The sequence below is a fragment of the Bombus bifarius genome, unplaced genomic scaffold, assembly GCF_011952205.1.
Source record: "Bombus bifarius isolate JDL3187 unplaced genomic scaffold, Bbif_JDL3187 scf7180000009343, whole genome shotgun sequence".
Classification (NCBI taxonomy): Eukaryota; Metazoa; Arthropoda; class Insecta; order Hymenoptera; family Apidae; genus Bombus; species Bombus bifarius.
Window position 1 is genome coordinate 1,040,907 of NW_022885057.1, and position 16,921 is coordinate 1,057,827.

The 16,921-nt window shown below is 43.2% G+C and overlaps 1 protein-coding gene across 7 annotated transcripts in view; it reads right to left on the minus strand.

Moving 5' to 3' along the window:
• The window catches only part of LOC117215041 (mucin-5AC-like), a 303,613-nt gene that overhangs the window by 188,215 nt on the left and 98,477 nt on the right, over positions 1–16,921 (minus strand). The window contains exon 1 of one of the 7 annotated variants that reach the window (XM_033461436.1): positions 10,463–10,815. The exons of 4 other annotated variants lie outside the window; for them this stretch is intronic. The gene's annotated coding sequence lies outside the window, so the exon portion shown is untranslated. Of the gene's footprint in view, positions 1–3,899; positions 4,270–7,897; positions 7,940–10,462; positions 10,816–16,921 lie in introns of those variants that run through there. 2 more of the 7 variants (XM_033461438.1, XM_033461435.1) reach the window with 2 other exon arrangements.

Below are 16,921 nucleotides of genomic sequence, written 5' to 3' on the forward strand. Positions count from 1 at the left end.
AAATCCACGAAATCGACGTTTTCGTCTATAGAATAACGGTGCTTTTGAGAGTACAGTGGTATCTTACTATGAAATGACACATTTAATCGAGGAAAATGAGACTCACGAGGATTCGAAAGGGGTCCGAGACGAAGACACAGAAATAACGAAGCAGGCGTACAATTCGTGGTACTCTCTTCCAAGGTTCCTAATCGATTGCCGGGAGTTTTAAACTTTACGCCGACGTCCCCTTTTGCGCCCTTCAGCCGTTCTTCCGTTCACTTCGCAAAGCCGGCGGCACCGCGAAACGAACGAGAAACGAAGGAGAAATGAAGGAGAAACGAAGCACGACTGGCCGGCGACTGAGACCAACCAGAGAAGAAGAGAAGGAAAGGCAGAGCGGAGGGGCGAAGTCTGTAAATTTTCTTACATTTTATGAGCCATCAGAATTTCATAACCTCGAGCCAGTCCGCGTGGTACTTTGCACGGGAAAAGTTTCCGCTGGCCCGGTTCTCCTCTCCCGCTCCGTTCTTCCCGGTTTTTCGCCCCTGTATTCCGATCTTCGTCGCCGCTGTTCATGGCGGAAGAGAATGGATTTGGAAACAACTGGGGAGGATTGCAGTAAGACCGATGCAACTTCTGCGCGGAGAAACGTGCGACGGCATTATCGTCTCTCGAGAATGATTTTGGTTCGGTTGCTTTCTTCCTTGAAAAGAACCACCATTGAAAAAGAGAGTAAAAGTAATTCCTATAAGCGTTTCCGTTCGCCAAAAGATTCCAATACGTAAAATTCCAAAAACATCCAACATGCGCTCTTCAATTTATATTTAAAAAATTACCACTGACTAAAAAACAAAAATTATTCCTTGTACACCATATAGAATTCAGCCGGAATACACGTTGACCTATTACCCTTCGGAAGCCACGGTTTTCTACAATATTCGTTCGTTTCAGCAATTACACGTTCGCTTGCGCTCGCATCAGTACATGCTGTTAATGGGTTTGTATTAATTGTGACGACGATGTGGACGCGCAACAATGGACACAATACGAGAGACGATCAATGAGTGGCGAAGTATATTAACACGCCCGCCTCTGCATACTCTCATTCACAAAACCGTGACGCGCTATCACTTTCTCCTTCGATTCATTGATTCGATTCGCATATTCTCTTTCGCATTCTGTTTCTCTTTTCATCTCTTTCTGTATCGGCCATTCTACCATTCGTCATTGCACGCAGACTTCTCTCGGGTGTTTCACGTTTCGTTTATTATCGACGGCGACTGGCTGTATCCGCTTTGCCGATCTCGTTGGTTTGTTCTCGACGATTAACCGAACAGCAGATCCACGGACGATGCGCGGAAGTCCCTCGACGACGTGGCTTGCGTGTCTCGCGGTCGTGCTTTCGCGTGACTGCATGCTTAAACAGCTTGACGTGCTTGATGCGGCCATGTCGATCGCGAACTTGTTAACTCGCATCTGGCTAACAGCATTTCTGATTTCCCGCGCGTGCACTGCTTTTTCACCGATTTCTCGCGTGTTATTTTAGAAGCTGAATAAATACTTTGTTCGCAAATCGAACGATTTTTCTGTGTCTTTGAGAAAACTGTATTGTTACACATAGCTTTTTAGCACTTTCATTTTCGCTAATATTCAAATTGGCTTGCGTGTACTTTAGTCGTTGGAAACATAAATATGACGACTTTCTCAGGAACATTCTTTAAGATAATATCATTCATTCTTTAAAAACAACAAAAATAATTAACAGATCGTAAGAATACAGATCTAATAAACAAACTTTTTTCGAATATTTCTAATACTATTTTTTTCCTTAACTTTATAAGGACTCAAAAATTGTATACGTAGCGAGAAACACGCAATATCATACGGCAAAAGACAGTTGCCCGAAGTAGAGAAGCATTTCCTCACAAATCGACGGAAACTCTCGAAAGAATATTATAACGCTTCCGCTCTGCATAGAAAAAGCGAGGCGGGTGAAGTTTATGGAAGCGGGCGTGTATCGAGGTGAATTCGCAAGCATCTCCGTAATGGCCGGAGTGGCCACTCTCGTGTCTCTTTTTTCCTCGAAAATTGCTTCACAGGATAGGTTGCAAGTGGGCGGTTCTCAGCGCCGTGGAACCGCCGAGAATAGAATAAAGGTCGTCCTTGCCAGACGATGAAAGCACAGAGTGGCGAGTGGAAAAGCTCAGAGACGTGTCGGCCATGTTGTCAGCAAACTTTCGTCCTCCCCCTTAAATATAAATGTATACGTGCGAGAGTCGCCGCGATAAAACGCCTTATAGCATGAGTTTCTACTAGGCTATCATACACATTACCTCACGGTGGACTGTATGCATCGTGTTTATTACGCGTCCATACAAATATCCAGGAATAAGAAAAATATAAATACGAGCTTTTCTTGAAAATTGCGAAAGTATACAACTTCGTGCAAATTTCTATGTAGAAATATCGAAATTGAAAGAATGATAGATAGATTCTTTAAAAGATATTTCTGTGATAGAGAAGATATTTTCCTCGCGTTATAAAATCTAACTTTGAGTGATATTCGAGTCCTTGTTCCGTTAGATATTATTCTTATTATTTTTTTATTATATTCAATTTCTGGAAATTATGTTGATTTTTGAGCAATTAATAGTAAAATAATTTATTTCCAGATAAACGTTCTCCTATTTTACGCATATTTTCCTACTCATGAGTATTTCTAGGCGAGCGATCATTATCTCGTTTACGACAGTACATGACGGTCCACCGTAGGTTCGCGCGTATTCTCGAGCTCTTTATCTCCCTTGATCGCGAAACAGTTTCGTCCAATCGGCACCGACCACACGCGCCACGAAATAATTGCAGTCATTCCGAACCATTCGGTTTATTGGTCAAGATAATCTCATCGCCCTACTTCCACGTCCTATCCATTTTGTCTTCCTACGTGACGTCTATCTAACTTCGTAAAAATGTTTCGTGAGTCGAACAGATTCCACTAAAACCCAACCTGCGATACAGCGAATAATATAATAACACCGAAAATGTACCACAACAAAAATAAAGTTATCTTAACGTTCAACAACTCATCGGTAGCTTCTCAATAGACGCAACATTTAGAATTTTGTAATTCATGCGTCGTTTCTTAATTTATCTAACCACACTTTAAGAAACATAAAAATTTGACAAAGATAACCAAAAAAGGAAAAAGGTAAAATAAAATCAGAAAATTTTATAGCTGTACGGCAATGCACGCTTCTATCGGCACAGCCGAGCAGGAGCAGTAGGAATGTCCGACTATGTTCAGACAAACAGCACAATTCGGGGAAACGTCGACGAACGAGGTTTGAAGCACACGCGTACACGTATGGTGGCAGTTCACCGCGAGTCGGCCGGCGATATTTCACCGAGGCAAATCGGGTGAAATGGTTCAGAAAGGATCGAATCATCCGCGTTTTGGTCGAGCAATCCGAGCATACCCCACTGTTGCCGTCTCTTTATCTTTTTCCATCCTCGTCCCCTTTCCCGATTACTCCGTTTCTATCTCGCGCACAGGTGTTTATCCGACCGTACACCCGACACTATTTTCCCCTTTCTCCCTCGATTCCACGTACGATCATCCCCAGATTTATTTCTCATCGGGAGGAAAGCCAGTTCTGCTTCCGTTTATAGGGCACACGATAGATCAACGACGTTATACGATGCAATCTACTATTTCGATTAGATTATACACGCCTTTCTGATTCTTGTCACTTACAGGAGGTAAATAATTTTCGGGACGAACTATTGACCATGTAATCTATAGTAATTGATCAGCAACGTGCACACCCGTGATTTCAAAAATAAGAAAAACGAAGAGACACAACAAGATAAATCGTAGGAACGCAAGGGGGGATGAAAACAACGTTGCGCCTACTTACTGTCGAACGCGTAATCAGCAGAAGCACGATGTTTCACTCTCCCTGTGAGTGTTTCTGTGTATTGTGACGGTGCGTGTTCGTAGTGACGTGCAGCGACGGTCGTTCAATTACACCGGGTGATCGGTCACATCCAGATTAATGCAATCGTTGGTGTCCTCAGGAGCGGCGGGCAGCAGCATTGCGTGCGTATCGTGGATGATGGGTTGGAACGCGTACTCGCGCGGAAATCGTCGTGGAAATCCTCGGCCGTGGATATCCTCGCCGTCGGTCGTACGTAACGATCCTCGCTCATGCCGTGAGAATCTCTCGCGGGCACTTGTCTTGGATAGCCGTCAGGAGCCGCGGGGGCTTCAGAGAGGAGGAGAGGCCAAGCTTACGTAGGAGGAGGTGAAGGTAGAGTAGGAGGAAGAAGGTGGATAGTGGTGGTGCTGGTTGGAGGTGGCGGTGATTCCAACCTCGTGGAGAAAGAGGGATGAGGAGAGTCGCAGGAGGTAACGCGAGGGAGAAGGCGGAGGTATTCTGCCCCACCCGTACTCGCCTCTGATTGGACCACCCCCGCTCGCTTTACCCCGGCCATCTCTCTCCTCCTCCTCCTCCTCCTCCTACTACTATTCCTCCTGCTCCTCTTCATCCTCGTCGTCCTCCTTCTCTGCCTCTAGCACCTCTTCCTCTTCTCATACTCCTCATACTCCTCGTCCTCCTCGTCCTCCTCGTCGGCATCCTCCTTTTCCTCCACCTCTCATCTCGCCTCTTACTGCTGCCGCGCCGTTGCTCCTCGTCATCCACCTCATCCGCCTCCTCCTCCTCTGCAACCGCCACCTCAACCTCCTTCTCTTTTACCGAGCTGCACCTTCTAGTCGGTTCTCTTCTTCTTCTTCTGGTTCGCGCCAGCTCGCTCTGTTCGTCGGCGCGCGTAAGAACGCCCGCCTCTTTTTCGATGCACCGGAAAACAGGTGCGGAAGCTAGTGTGTGTCGTGGGGATTCTAGGATTTCTACTGGTTCTCCGGGAGAACCATCGCCGGCTAGGATTCCCGGCATTTATTCCCAGGATCTCCGTCGTATCGCGGAACACCCTTCGCCCGTTGCATTTTCAAAATTCTGAAACGAAGAAACCCCGTCGCCGACCGACGGTGCACGCTCGATAGGCATTTACTCGCTCTCGAATCTCCGTTACGTTTTACCCGTGTATTGCAACGCTTCGCTAAACTGCCGTCCAAATCCTCTCTTCGTTCGCCCCTTTCTTCTTCTTTTCCTATCTCGGTCTTTTTTGCCGTTACTTTTTACGATCGTTTATTTTTGTTGTGATCGATAAGGAGCAGGTGCTCGAAAGAGCGTTACGAGTGCTCTCGTGCCGCCAGTCAAACGCAATTATTTTTTAACAGTACACTGTTTCTATTGTATTGAAAATATCCGGCTTTTAGGGAATAAGAAGATTGTGGAACCTCGTGGCACTAAACGAATTCGTAACGAGAAGAAAATTGGGCTGAGTATTATACGTCAAGTATCGGACCATCTACCTTCTGAGGTACATTCTATCTTTCAAAATTTTTAAGTATTATATCAAATTTTGTGAAGCACAAGTTTCTTTGCAATAACTATTTCCCATTTTGATCCTGGATAACAACAGAACCAAGTCCTCAACTGGACTTTACAAGTTCGCTCGTTTCCACCGGATATACCGTTTCTATTGTCGAATAGCCATCGTATTTCGAGCGGAATAAACGATTCGCACGTTCCGACTATAAATTACGGCGCATTTGCGACGAACGCTCAGCGGAAAGGTATCCGGGACAGGAGACGGACAGGGAGCGCGGCGAGGATGCCTTAAGGCGACGGCATTTCGATAATTGGAAACCAATGAGGCAGCAGTGGGAGGGTTTTCAAGCTAAAAATCAACCCTTCCAACCTACCTTCGGGCCCTAATGAAGCGAACCTTCGCCGTTGCCAGCCGACGTGCATGCCTCCGCGTCGTATTAATTGCCTGCTCCCCCGACTTCTCGTCCCTCGACGTCCTCCGTCCGCCCCCACCCATTTAAACTACCCCATGTTCACCCCTTGATTCGCGTCCTGCCGTTTTGCCTCCTCTTCTTACGTCGCGCCGTCTCGCAGTTAGTCGCGATAGCGCATTTTTCGACAAATTGGATCACGCTACCGTGCAAACGGCTAAGAAACGGCTAATACTCGCTGGAATAATGGACCGGTGCGGCACGATGCCGGTTACTCGATGGTTAAAGTGGGAATGTTGAGTGAATAAATCGGGCGGTCTTCAAGAATGCGAGTTTTTGGTGGTAGAGTTTTTCTTCAAAAAGAATAAAGAATCAAAAAATCTTTAAAATGTTCTAAAGATTTCTGTTCATAAAAATATCAAACAGATATCGAAAATATATATTTGATTAAGTTGTCGAAGGAATAAGATATCTAAAGATTTAACATGATGTAATGATAGGTGGTAAATGGAATACTGGAGTGAATAGGAATTTAGCAAATACGATGCTGAATTTCTGTTAAAATATATACAGATGCAGGCTCCATCTGTTGTCGTTGTTAATAAATAAAAGGTTTGACATTGAAATTTGTATAATTGAGTCGATAATATCATTAGGTAAAAGTAAAACGTATAATTTGCACGATATGTGAATTTTTATGTTCTAATTCTACGATTTCAATTTGTTAATCGAACGAAATGATAAAGTACCACCATGATAAAAACCACCAGAATATAAATTCTTTTTATAACAAATTTTCAGAAGATATTTGTATGCACATCATCTACTACACACCACGATTAATTGATCATCGCTAAAAACAAAACTAATTAGGAAATAATGAGTAAAAAGTTACTATCACTGAACTTCGTAACGTCGTCTAACACTAAGAGCAACCTAACAAGGAGGAATAAAACGATTAATCAAACAATTAGCTATACTACAATAACTCTTGCAATCGTAATAACTTTCTTTTCAAGCAACAACTACCTTTGTCAAAGAATTTGTTCACGAAAAATATTATACGGTATTAGAACGTAGTTCATTCAAATTTAAACGTCTTTCTTTCAAGAAAAATTGATCGAATCATAGTTACGTTCTACATCAGAATATTTATCTACGTTATATATCAGAATGTTTAATATGTAGGTTTCCAAAGTTTCAATTTTGGAGATCTTGTGGTCATTGAAAATATTTGGGCGGCGATCCTTAGGTGGTGCCTTTAAGGTTGAGCGAGGTTAGGGCCACTCTGAACGTAATTCCGTTAGGTAGGCCTCGAATCGATATAATCAACGAACACGCAGGGGGTGAGTTTTCACCCGACGCCGGTTGCTTCACTACTATTCTTCCTCCTAAATTCAGCCCCCCCGCACGGTCTGTAATCTTCGGACGCTCTCGAGAACGACCCTTATTCCTCGGAAAGGAGCGCAATCCGATTCGGAGCTATCCGACGGTTTGAACCGGTGTCATCAAAAGGAAACCTGCCGCCGAAATCAGATTGCTAAATGTTTTCCAAACTTGTGGATCATCGCGTTCCAACGATTGCTTAGTAACGTATCGAAAATTACTTAAATTGGTTCTTTTCTACAATTTATCTAGATCCCCTATTTTATGGTAATATGGATGATACGTTAAGGTATAAAGTTTAAAAACTAGATATTAAGTAGACAGTAAGGGCCATGGTAAGAAAAAAATCAATGATGAATAATGAAAAAAATTGTATTGAGCTAAGAGAAATGGTGCAAACTAAAGGTTAAATATAGAAATAATCTACTAAGTCTGTGTACAAATTTTCAGTACAAATTATACTATGTACAAGTATAAACTCTAACAATCGTGGATAATGGGAGAATTGTATGTGTGTATTGTATTCCTCCAATATTATTAAAGATCATTACACAGAATCGCGTTTCCTCAACCTAACATAAAATCAATTTCAAAAACGCAATTCACAAAGCAACACTGTATTCTTTTCACAAGCTCTGTTTTTTCAAAAAAGAAACAGACACTTACATCTCAAATCTGCTAGGTCATCAATATGTCACCAAGCACTTCTCCTCCATTAAGTCATTAATTCAATGTAATCCTTTCACGTTTAAACCGACGTAAAACTGACACATCAAGTAAAATACACAACGAATAGTGTCACAATTGCAATGGTCTTGAGGCTGGTTCACCAGTGGCGACGACGCGAACGTGCACCGTCGGCGACGTCGAACATCTTCGACGCTTCACAGGAAGAACAAAATGGAAAAGTGTGACGCGACAAGTACTCGGTACTTTCGATGACGGAGCCAAGACGCCGGAATGAACATGGGCGCGAGATGTGGCACACCCCGAGACCTAGACACTACTGAACCAGCCCCATGGCAAACCTTGTTAACGGCAGTCGACAACCAAGTTTAAACTTCGGGTAACAATTCCCCTACCAGCTAACTCTCTCTCTGTTTCTCTCTCCTCGCGTGCTCTCCCCCTCCCTCTGGGAACTATCTCTCTCTCCCCCTTTGTCTCTCCCGTTTGCCGCGGCAGAAGGTGATAGAAGAATTCTTAAGAAGCTGATATAATTAATCATCTCTCGATCGAATCATCCGAGCATCGTAATAATTCGGGGGTAAAGTTGGTGTTGGGTGCTGGACGAAGTTGTTCCTCGAAAAATCGATTCGTAGATGATTTCGAAAATTCGATGAGTGATAGGAAAGTGAATTCTTTTAGCAGTAGAGACAGAAACATACGTTGTATGGTTGGTGAGGATAAGTATCGAAGGATGAAATAAAATGTCATTGGTATTATAGTAGTGACGTGATTGAAAAAAAGATTTTTCTAAATGAAATCGAAAAAGGTACTTGTCGTAAACTATGTTTGTGTACTTAGAAATCTATACTACTTAAAAACCAAATAGCGTAGAATAACCTTTACGGAAGAAGCACTTAAACTAATGACATTATATTAAAAGCAAATTTCTTAAAGCATAAATAATAATATACAAACAGAAACATATCTTTGTACAAAAGAAGTACCTAATACCAGCTAATAATTCCATAAAACCAACTCCATTTCTCTTACATTTGTCTACTACTTTCGAACAAGATCTAAAACCTTCGTACATTGTCGAAAGCATCCCGCATTCGAAGAAACTGCAAACACCCTCATCGCGGCCCGAAAGACCAGTCACCATCTACCTCGTGCAGCATCATATTCCATCGAAGGAGAAACAGAATCCGGGGGAAGTGACGTATCTACGCGAAACTCCAGCCTAAGTTCGAGCTGAATCAACTTAAGACGGGGCAGGAAACTCTGAACGGGTACCAAAGAAGTCCTTTTGTACTTGGCCTTGATCGGCCCTGTCTTTGGAAACCGGGACGAAACGCGCCAGCTGTCGTTAACCCCGAATCCCGGTGATCCTTCGTGGCCGAAAACGGAGCACCAGACACAAACCGGTGAGAGTAAGAGGAAGAGAAAGAGAGCGAGAGTGAACGTAGGAAACGAGCTTCCTACCAAGTTCACCGCAACCTTCCTGAGCGGCGCGTTGGTGCGAAACTTGGTAGCCGCGTAACAAGAAAGAAGTAACTATCGTTGAAGCGGACTAGTTTGTTCAATGGCACGAGCCGTAGACGTGGCGGGGCGGAGGGGGTGCAGCAAGGGGGCCAACGCCGAAAGAGAACGAGAGAGGGAGAGAGAGATGAGAAGGTGAGTCGAAGTTCTTCGCAAGAACAAGAACAAAGTTCCGGACCAAAGCACCTCTCGCCCTCCGCTTCTGTTCCTCTCCTGTGGCCCCCTACTCCTTCTGGTCCCCCTCGTGGCCCCCCTACGTGTATGTATAGTCTTGCAGATGCGCGCACTTGCCAGTGCGACCAGTTCACCTTGGAAACTTTGACGAAAATCAAATTCCAAGAGCACCGCCCACGCAGAAGCCTATTTCACTCGGAGGCCTATTCCACGCGAATTTGACATCGCGAGAAACGTACCAGCGGACGAGAACGCGACCGACCGAATGGATACAATGGTATCGAGAACGTAGCTGATACTACTTTTCGCGGAGGTGGATGTTACAAGTTTAGATACGCAAGTGGAATAGGGGTGTTTGAGATCTTTGGTGCATAAGTCTGATGGACTGTCGAAATGGATTTTGAAGATGCGAATCGTGGTAGCAAAAAAATGGTTTTGAATTTATGTGGTGCAGTTTGATACTAAATTATAGGAACGTGATGTGAATGCAGTGCGTGATTCCAATGATAACTTATGCGATACTTTGTCTTATTAATAAATAGTAAAACTCGTGCTCCTTAGATAACCAATTTTGTCTAACTATAATCGAGATTATCTATCAAAGAAAAAACGTACAAGTTTTACATAGTACACGTAGCTTGGTCTTCACGTTGAAAACCACAAAATGATAATTTTCTAATGTGTGCTCAGTTAACAAACGAATGACACATCTTTCACTAAAACAAATTCACGGTTCAACAACCAGAAAGAGTCTTCCAGGCATGAAATAGCAAAAGTACCAAAAATTGAACCTACCATACCAATAAACATGAAGAAAGTATAAAAATATCTCTTTCCACAAATGGTACTTACTCGTTCATTTCGATCGAAGACAGGCAACGCTTGCGAGAAGGATCGTACCACGAGGATGGCTGGAGATCCGTGTGGAAGCCGGAAGAACGCGTGAAAACGCGGTCACTGATAAGATCCTGGATCGTTGGTAACGATTCGGATAAGGAAACACGCGTCCGCGATAGCGAAAAGAGAAGGACGTAGACCCGTGATCGACGTTAGCCAGCCGTACGAGAGATCAGTCCAAACGGTGCGCGCCGCGACGTCGGCGAAGAGCGGCGATTTTCCACGAGCAACCCCGAGAGGTCGTACACAGCGAGAGAACGGCGGCAGCGTCAGTAGGAGGACGTCGGAGGAAGAGGAGGTGGAGAACGAGGAGACGACGGAGGTGGAAGTGGAAGGAGCCAGAGGAGAATTTCGAGCTGGTATTGGTGAGGAGAGAGGGCCGCGCGCCGCGTCGCTACATCGTCAGGAGTTGCGCGCCTGTGTGCGCTCGTGAGGAGTTAGATTAGAGGAGAGGAGAGACCAAAGAGAAACGGAGAGACCCGGGAAACACAGACGACCGAGGAGAGACGACCGACGGACAGAGAGAGAACGAAAGGATGAGAGGAGGCAAGAGGAGGTTGGATGTGCGTTACCGTGAGCTAGTGGTAGTGAGAGTAAAACTTTTCTCGCTTGTGTTCGTACGTACGCATCGACTCGCCTCCCGAGGAAGGGAGGCAGGGGCCATAGCCAGAAAGAGAGAGTGGAGAGAAGAGAAGAAGAGACGAGGAGCAGAGAAGCGGATAAAGGTGGAGGAACAGGAGGAGGGGGAGGAGGGGGAGGAGGAGAAAGATAGGGCGTAGTACGATTTTGCTGGTACGGAGACGAGCTTCCAAGCAAAACGCGTGGTCCACCTCCGAGTTATTTCCTTTTCCAGTCACCCTCGCCTCCCCCTTTAGGCCCGCCCTGTCCCTTAGGCTGCCTGGACGGTGCAAATTATTACCCGTCGCAGGTGCATTTTTTCTGTTCCTTCGGAGCAAATGTTTCTGCTCCGGAGGAAGCGGCGTCGTTCCTTTTCTACCTCACTCCAGAATATCAACCGCGTGATGGAAAGTTCTGGAGAACTGGTAACCAACGGCTTTCACTGTTTCCGCTCAGGGACAAACAGGAACCGGGTTCGGCCGTGAGCTTCGTCGGTTGCTAAACCGGACTGTTCTTATTATTATTACAGCTAAAGAAACTGAATACTATGGAAACTGAAAGGCGGAAATCTTCGCAAGCGTGATTTCAATCCTAGTTTCATGGCATATTTACGTCATTGTTTTCTAGAATATGACTGATTGTCAAGTTAGGTTCCTTTCCGAAATCTGACAAAATTTGATTACAAACACCAACTTCCAATACTACTCAACACTTGTACCATCGTCTCAAAGTTATTCCAAAAAAATTATATTAAATTATTTCTTCGTCATTACAGAATTCACTTGGGCCACCGTATTTAGAGACCTAAACATCTCCAGCGTTCATCAACTAGAAGCATCCAGAGCCAACAAGTATTCGGAATTCTTGGGGAAGCCCCGGCGGCAAAGAAAGCAAAAGCCTTGCGGAATCGTACGTGGCGAAACCGAAGATGCCTTATGATCGCGGACAGCAGTTCGTTCCTCGACGGTAGGCGGACTACCGAACGTCGAGTTTAATGCAGATTAAGGAGCGCGGGGGCTGGAGGGTCCTTTGTAGAACGCGTTTCGTTCGGTATTAGCTGGAAGTAGCTCGTAGAACCGTGGTATTACCTGGAATTACGTCTCAATCTACCGTGGCCGTCGACTAAACTAATATTAAAACTTTTAACGTAGTTAGAGCGCGGCCCGTGGTTGCTTTACCGTCCGTGAAGCTTCTCTCTCTTTCTCCCTCCTCTCTTTCTCCTTGCCTCTCTTCATCGTTCTCTCCTTTTAAACCTCTCTCTCTCTCTCTTCTTCTCTTCCTGCTTATACATGTGTACACGCGCGTATACGTGTCTACGGCTATCGGTATGTGTATGTGTGCACAGGTTGCATTGACCGTTACTGAACTTTGATGTGTTTCCTGCACAAAATTCACCTCCGAAGTCATAAATTAGCTACGGAGACCGATGCGTCTCTCCCTTTGGCCTCCACCCTTCAAGCTGCACCAATACACCAAGCCCTCTGCGCTACTCGAGAGACCGTCAAAAGCAAGCAACCAGCACGTATCTACGACAGCTCCCTCGAAATTGTCCGAGCAGCCGAGAGAGCTCCGCCTGACCCGGTCCAGCCGCCTCGATCCAGGATAAACTCATTTTTCAACAGATCCTAGGAAGCGAACGGAACCAACGAAAGCGTTCCTCCGTCCTTCCTTCCTCCTTCCTTCCGATCGCCTCTCTTCACAACTGAATATTTATCGGCGACGATGAACGACGGATCGGCCAGGTCTGTGTAGTTTGCATATGCCGTTAGAGAAGACTCTCGCGTGAACGGGCATCGACTATTTCGGGGGCTGCAACGTGTTGCAGTGACGGACACCGAGCCAATGTCCCGGTTCGTCTGTTTAGAATTTCATATTTTACACGATGCGCCGCTTTGTAGCCGAACCAGACAAATTATTATCTCTATGTACTTTCATCTTTTGCTCCGATGCATTACATTTACACGTAATGGTATTCTGTTTCGGCCATTCGCTCTGTGATCGATAGAAACTTCTTTTTGTCCACGGTGATTGTCAGAAATAGCAAAAGTTTTGTGAAACTATAATGCTTATAATAGATTGTAGAATAAAACTTGTAATTGTTCGAGTTACTAATATAGCACACATTCATTAGAAAAGGAGTATCGACCAAGGGATGTCCATGGATTTATGACTTCAACTTCATATTGAAATTGAAGAAGAAATTAAAATTAGAATAAAAATCCAGTGAATCTTTATAATTTCAAAATTCGTCATTGTCTTCTGAATAAACACAATGTTACGAAGCAACATCAACTGAAGCACGTCCATGCATTCTGCACGACAAATTTTTATTCCACCGCTTAAGGAGCAGTCCTGTCCTGCCAGATCAGAACTGCTTCATTTAGAATCTATTAAGTGGATTAAGATCTACCAATGAAATGGTCGTTTCACCTTCGTCTTCTTTTCCGTCCTTCTTCTCACCAACTGTTGGCAACTTCTACTTCTTCCAACTTCCTTCGAAAGTTCGCAGTGAAACTGCAGCCGAACACGAGAGGATTGCGTAGACGGAGGTTAAAATTGAAAATCAACGGGAAAATTTACACGGGGAAATGTAAAATCGCAAGGAAGGCGGAAATACGAGATCTATTACCGGAGATAAACGAAGAGGAAATTATATGAGTTAAGGAATGGCGGTCTTTGATCCAAAAATGCCCTCGTAAGGTGTTCTACGGTAAGCCAACATGGTTAATTGGAATAAATGTGGATTTTCTATGAATCCTTGTATCTCACTCTAAAATTCATCATCTGTGTTTTATCTGTGTCATTATCTGCTTTTTGAAAATATTTTTGTATATTAATATTTTACGTTTTCTATGTATATTATTCATACATATATTCTAGTTATATGTAATTGCGGTATCACTGAAATATTAGAAATACGGGTAATTCTATCATCGTAATACTATCTTCATAAAGCTATTATCTCAGAAATAATAGATGTTCTAAAATTGACTAAATTTAACTTACTTCTAAATCGAAGGAAACAAGTAATTAGATAAAAGAAACTATTCTTAAAGTTCAAGAAGAAAATATAATAAATTAATATCGCATTTTATATCAGCAAATATCACATTCTTTGTGAAAAAAATACTTCGAGGTATCAACACACCTTTGAATATTCGCAACACTTGTTGAACAAACTTCGAGCAAGTTGTTAATAGGAAATTATTAAAATCATTCGCGAAATATAAAACTCAATTACACAGAAAATTCGAATCGAGAACTAGTTCACGACATTCCGAACACGTGTCAGGAGAGTTTGGTACAACGTTTAAGAATGTTCTATATTCAACGCGTGAAAGGCTGAACATTAAAGACATTTAAATTCCTCCTTCGTTTTGCCTCGTCATTAAGAGATACGATTAGTATTTACACGCCATAAGCAGTCGCGCTCCTCATATTTCTGCTAATTACCTCTAACCTTCGCATAATCGTTGGAAATGTTGCAGTAAGTTTTCTTAATAAAGATCAAGCATAGAACGAATCTAAAATTAAGAATAAATTAATATTTTCTTTAATATCATTTATCAAGAAGCATCGCGTTTTTCGAAGTTGTGTATAACTTTCTTCTTACTAATTTTAAAATATAAGAGGAGAAATAACGTTCATTCTTAAATATTAATAAATTTGAGATCTTATTATTTACGATCCATCCAGGAGCATCATTAATAAGCTTACTACTTTCACCTGGAACCATCGCATAATCTTAATTCAATCAAGTTCTTTAACAGTATTAACAGTCGAAAATGCAGCCACAGCTGGTCAGACATCCTCTACCACCGATTATACCACTACTTCCCAACAGGACGAACTTCCTAATAACTACGAAGGAAAAAGAAGAAGTCGAACGAGAAACTTCCAAAGCCGAATCTCTTCCACGTGAAACGTTAATGACTTGAAGAAACGTTCCCTATTATCACAGTCGAACGATAGAGCACACTAATTAACATCAATTACCATTATATCTAAACTTTCCACCCAATCCCATCAAATCGACCATAAAATTTACCCTATACGTCGTAACAAATGCAATTCCATTTTTAAAGCATTCAACGTTTCAAACATACATTCAGCGTACAATCTCTTTCAATATAAGACAATCTTTAAATACAGAAAAGAAAGAAGGATTCATCGATAAAATTTTTGAAGGAAAATCAGTACGTTCCTTTAGAAAAACGAGCGAGTTCCTCTAGAACAGCGTGCTCGCATCCTCGATCTTCGAGGAGGAGTGCTGAAGTCTTGCCCCAGCGATTCCCGATGTTCCTCCCCGCGCGGCCATCCTGGCCACGAAATTCTACGGGTTTTCCATCCCTCTCTTTATCTCGGCCGCTCGGTATCCCTGAACCTTGTCACTCTCTACTCGTCTGATTCGCGCACGCGTGCTTCCTGTTCCCCACTCTGGAAAGCTCGACGAGCAACTTTCCGGGAGGTAGCACGGGGAAAAGCTCCACGATCCACGCCTCCCACGGTAGGCTTACTTTCCTGTAACTTTTTGCCGTTGTTGCCGTCGACGTCGTCATCGTCGTAGGTGGTCGTGGTCATACGTGCGCGCGCCCTGAGGAAAAACCTCTCTTCTCTCGACCGTGGCTGCCTCGAAAGAGCTTCCCTGCTCGCCAACCGCGTTTTTCCTCCTCCTTTTGCTTCTTTTGCCATCCGCTACCGCCTGCCCGTTCCCTCATCTACCTCTTTCACTGTCTCTCTGTCTCTCTTTTTCTGGCGTTGCTCTTGTCGCTTTTTGTTTTTGGAAGCTTTTCTTTTTGTTCTTATTGTCGCTACGTTCTCAGCTATCACGAGCAATAAACGTCCCTGCTCGCGAAATTACCCGGTAGACAACGCCACAGGGAAAAGATTTCCATGGAAGTGTAGAAACGACGAGGCAATGTGCCGACCAATGGAAATGAGTATTGTCGACCAGTTGTTTAGTTTTTTGGAGAATCAGAGATACCGATGAAAGAACGATAGAAACGATGTTCGATCGATTTTAGGTGGATCGAAGATAAATAAATTTGGAGAAAAAGAACCAGAATTTTGCATAAGAACTTTGTTTAGAATCAAATTTTTCTAGTTTCTACTGTACTAACAGAGAGTTTCGTGTAGGAAAATTTCTCCTCATAATCATCTGAAATTCTATTCGAAAAGGTTGCCAATGTGTATTGACTTTCTCGTAGGGAAACGCAGATAAGCACCGGTTGTGGACGTACAATTATGCAAACGCTGATCGAAAGTAGGAAAAATGCAGAAGAGAAATATGTTAATAGCCGAGAGTGAAATAAAACAACTGCCGGGACACTCGAACGGCAAAGTTCAAAGTCTAAAGTTTGATCACCCCTCATTCCCCTGACCATATCGTCTATTACTACCCTCTCGTGAGACACTTCGTTATCTTTCTGAATCGACGATGTCAGGTGGAAATGTCGCAACGTTTTATTCTACTGCAACAATTCCTTCTATTTAAAATAGTTCATTTAAACTACTGTTCTATTATTATTTTTATAAAACGTATTGAGAATTCTAGAAATCTCACTTTACTTTTTAAGATTTTTTTTTATAAGAAATCTACAAACTTCAAAGGATAACATAGCTGCAGTAAAATAGCTCAATACATAGTGCGGCATGTACCATTTATTTTTTTATTTTGATTCGTAAATACTTCGCTGGATAAAGTCTATGAATAAAGCAGCGCTTGTTATTATGATAATTGGTGACTCACGATTTACTATGTCTTTATTCTTAGTTTACATAGTATAGAAAATGCTT